Source organism: Chenopodium album, chromosome 3 (assembly GCF_948465745.1).
Source record: "Chenopodium album chromosome 3, dcCheAlbu1.1, whole genome shotgun sequence".
NCBI classification, from domain to species: domain Eukaryota; kingdom Viridiplantae; phylum Streptophyta; class Magnoliopsida; order Caryophyllales; family Amaranthaceae; genus Chenopodium; species Chenopodium album.
The window spans coordinates 73,684,945-73,689,711 of record NC_137836.1 but is presented as its reverse complement, the minus strand read 5'-3'; the positions used below and the strand labels follow the sequence as shown (position 1 = coordinate 73,689,711).

At 28.4% G+C, this 4,767-nt stretch overlaps 1 non-coding gene across 1 annotated transcript; it reads right to left on the bottom strand.

The window, feature by feature from the left end:
* Positions 1-4,336: 4,336 nt before the first annotated feature.
* TRNAY-GUA (transfer RNA tyrosine (anticodon GUA)) lies at positions 4,337-4,427 on the bottom strand. The gene is given in 2 exon segments: positions 4,337-4,372; positions 4,391-4,427. It is a non-coding gene; the product is annotated as a tRNA-Tyr (tRNA).
* Between the last annotated feature and the right edge of the window lie 340 nt (positions 4,428-4,767).

Here is a 4,767-nt window from a genome sequence, read left to right as displayed (position 1 = left end):
GTTGACATTAATTAACAAAAAGTCAAGGGAAGTTAATTTTCCCATCTATGGAAATCTTCTTATGACATGATAATAATTCTTGAATTATATTTATTAAAATAAAATTTTGGGCCTTATGATTACTGTGTGTGGACCATTCACAAGTCATGGCTGCTTTCTGTGTCACTTTTCATTTCAATGTTGCAAGATGAAAGCAACACCACCTTAGGCCAGTTAAGCAAATAAATCAAATCTCTTGTGATTTGATGTTGACTTCGAATCTAGTTGAAGAATTCTGAGTTATATTATAGAATGTAAATTGGAAAATAGAATAAATAGTATGAAACGATCCAAAGACAAATGGGGCCTAATCTTCTAATTTTTCTTTCCTAGGTAATTCTTAGATCACGTAGGTCGCGATATGTTTAGAAAATAACTCACGCATTAAAGAATTGACTTTAGGATGAAACTTTGATGAGTTTGTATGTAATCTGACATTTATCTGACGTGGGCTGGTGAATAGCCCAATAGATTTATCAAACGCTAATAAGTTTGTGTGTTATTAATTACAGATCCCAACATAAAAATTGGCCACTCCCATGTAAAGAAAAATTAAAATGAAATACTATTCTCATTTTCAAAAGGTTTAACACTTGTTGATTTTTGCATGTAAATTCACGATATTGAGAGAGAAACTAGATAATGTTGATGTAGTGAGTGAGTGTAGAAAAAAGATGATTAAGTAAAAAAGATCGAAGTGCCAAAAGATAGATAAAGTAAGAGCGAGGTACAATTGTTTTTTTTTTAAAAAAACCGTAAGGATTTTAAAAACATGAAGATACTTCCTATTAATTAAGGGGGAAAAAATCCATATGAGGGAAGAAGTGATAAGAATAAAGTATATGTTTAGGATTTTTAAATGTGTTACTTTGTTGATGGGTTAATTCTAGGATAAAACTTCCCTCACTATGTATGTGGTTAAACTCTTAATCATATAATTGATATATGATTGCAACAAATAAATAAATTAACTAGTGAGTATGTAGCTCGGGTATTATTCTCCCAAGTTGCTACTTTTGTAATCGTGCAATTAGGGTATTTATTTATAAGGATTTTGAAAACTGAATTCGACATTATTGAATTTTTTTAATTTTTTTTTTATTACACTTATGTACATTTCTTTTTCACATTTATAACATACTTGATAATGGGTTACGACGGTTAAGTACCCAACTTTGCTATACGTGTACGTGATTGGGTGCTCAAATTCCCTTAACCTTTTATTTTTTATATGGGTGATGTGGCGTAATGATTAAGGTTAATTCAGTAATGATGTGGCATAAAGAGATGTTGGGTATATAATGTGGCGTCATGAAATATTTGTGAGATGACATGACGTAATTTAAAAGAATTTATGTGTCACATGGACGTTTTTATAAACGACTTTTTAATATAATCTGGTATGTAATTTTTATTTTTATTTTTATTTTTTTAAAAAAAAAAATAATAAGATTACACGAATGTAGTGTTATTTTAATGGTTATTAAATGACCAAGTACTTCAATCATAAATTCATGAGATATGGCCTCTTTGTCTTTTCACCATAAAGTTATAGTGGCGCAATTAAGTTGTGCCACATGCACCATCCTATTTATTTTGATAAATCCGCCCCCCTTTCCCCTTTTATTTCTTTTTTAATCAATTTCAGATGTTGATATATCCGTCAATTTTGAGCCTATAGTTTGAGTTTTTGAACAATTTTTTCTAGTCTTGTCGTATGTAACTCACTACTGCTTTTAGCAAAACAATTGGTAATGAAGACTCAATCATGTTACAACAGGAAGACGATTTGGTGGCTTGGTGCTCAATGTAATACTATACCCATAGGCTATAGCTAATTTGAACTCATTCTTATTGAGTGGTTGTTAAACGGCATCGGCTGCATCCGTTATGAAAGTCCACTTTATAGTGTATCACTTGGGTTTATAGTCTAACTATATATTAATAAAACACATTTAAAACACAACTTTGATATGTGGTGGTAAGTAGCTTAGTACAATGTACTACTTTTGTTAAAATTTGTATAGCTTTATCCCTTATCTACACAGTAAATGTCCCATATTAATAAAAGACGAAGGAATTCATTACTTTGGTCAAACTGTTAATCTTACAAAGCAGCGTTAGCTTGCTTCTTAGCAAGGGATGTTGTGCTCCAAGTAAAATGACAACTAGAAAACCCATTAAATTCACTCTCTTGATTTATTCCATTCCGCCGTATGATTTAACATATATCATTGACTTATTATCTTGTTGTCTATAATTATTTAAGTTAATTTTAGGTCTTTAATTTGACAGTGACATTAAACATTAACCCTTGCTGCTAATTTTATATATACTATGAGAAAGGTGGTTAAATTTAAGGTTCCTATGACTAGGGGACGGGTCAAGTTTTAACATCTTAATCTCATAAATTAATTCGATTATATTTTCTATAGATACATACATAAAAATAAATATAATTAAAAAAAATGGTTCCTAAAAAAAAAAAGTTCAAATACACATTACTTGATTAATTTTAACTTATTAAATACACATGGTCCCATGATCATTTTACTTAATTATATAAATATAATTAATTATTTCTCGTTTTAATATTTTTCAATTTCATCCAATGTAACCTTTACATAAGTAAATATTAATAAGAATTATATAAAAAAAAAAAATTATATTTGATACTTTAAATCATACCATCTCCATTTGTGAGGGTCAACTTTGAGTATTGAAATATAAAATGAGTTGTTTTTCACCTCCAATGATGATACCCAACCCACTTCTCAATTTAACAACTCAGGTAAAGTCTAATTTCTCAATGGTAAGACTCTCTAAAGTATACTAATGTCACTTTCAATTTATGCCTCACCAAATCCATTATATAAGTTTAAAAAAAAACAAAAAAAATATATATACTTCCTCTGTTCTTTTTTTATTGCACCATAAAGGATTTCACGCTTGCCAATGCATTACTTTAGGTATCAATATCTTCAATTATACTTTTGTAAAAATTATAAAAATTTGATATTTGAAAAGTAGAGTTCGATACGAATCTAACTAAATCCCACATGACTATATTTTTCCTAATGTATAAATCATAAATAATGGTCAAAGAAGATCAAGTGAATAGTGTAAAAGTCCTAATGGTGCAATAAAATAAAAACGGAGGAAGTATAAAACTTAAATAAATTAAATTAAAAATATATTATGCATTTATAATATTGATAAAGGGTCTACACTTTTTGTCAAATGAGACTCAAAGTTGAGTATTTAGCAACAAATACTTTGCAAAAAAATACTCTCCATCTCCTAAAAAAAACTCCTTCAAATCTCACCATTGGAGATGGTCTCAATACCTATCGAACAACTATAATGTTGATCTATTAACCTATATTAAAAGCAAATCGTTCTATGACACTTGTCATTACCTTATGAAAAAAATTTCCGCCTTCTTCGCTTCTCTTTTTCATTTTTTTTTTTATTTCTTATTTTTTTTTGCAAAATCTTTAAGAAATTATTTAAACCTTATCATATTTTCTTTTCAGTTTGACAATTATATTCCATATATACCTAAATAAAATAATTCTAAATATCTTTTTTTATACTTTATATTTTAACATTATTGTTTAAAAACCCGTGCATCGCACGGGATTTTAACCTAGTTTAAAATTATAATCAAAGTTAAGTATATAAATAGGGGGAAAAAAAGAGTCTAATGAGTCAGTTAGTTTGGGATGGAGGAAGTTTATATTATTTGGGGGGGGGGGGGGGATCAGTGCATTTTTGTTTGCGGCTAGCCACATAGCTTGTAAAAATACTATTTATAACACTGATCGAGTAACATATATAAAACTAATCAAGTAATTTCTATAATAACACTGACGAAGTAACCCCTATAACATTGATTGAGTAACTCCTATAACATTAACAAAAGTAACCCCATGATAATAATAATTTCCTTGGAAAAAAAAACTTTGTACTTCCTTCGTTTTTCTTTTCTTGCACCATAAGGACTTTTACACTATTATTAACTTAATCTTTTTTTACCATCATTTGTGATTTATCTATTAAGAAAAACATAGTCATATGGGATCTAGTTATATTCGTCTCGAAATTTACTTTTCAAGTATCAATTTTTTTTTTTTTTATAATTTTTTACAAAAGTATAATTGAAGATATTAACAGATAAAGTAATGTATTAGCAAGTCTTTCTCTAAAAAAAATAAAATAGCTTATGGTGCAATTCAAAAAAAAATGAAAAAAGTATTAAAAAAAAATAAAAAAATTGATGAGAGGAGGAAAAAAATCCGACCTGCCGGAATCGAACCAGCGACCTAAAGATTTCTAACGGGTTTACCCACTACAGTCTTCCGCTCTGCCAACTGAGCTAAGGTCGGATGTTGTTTGTTATCTTCATATTAATTATTTATACCCTTTTAAATGTACTTTATTTGCCTCTTTTTTTAAATAATATTTTAAACTGATTGATCTTAATTTCTTTTCTTACCTAATACCATTAACCCTCTTTTTTAGGCAACTAAGCTATCAAATGTTTTATTTTTTTGGTACGTTATAAATAATTGCACAAACTATTTCTTATTTTTTGGGGAGAAAAGGGGGGTGTTTACCAAGAAACATAAACTTTAAAGTCTAATTATATTGTTTTCTAATGTTTGTACCAAAAAATAATGTTTTCTAATGTCTACTCTATTTGACTTTTGTAGCCCCTTTTTTTGG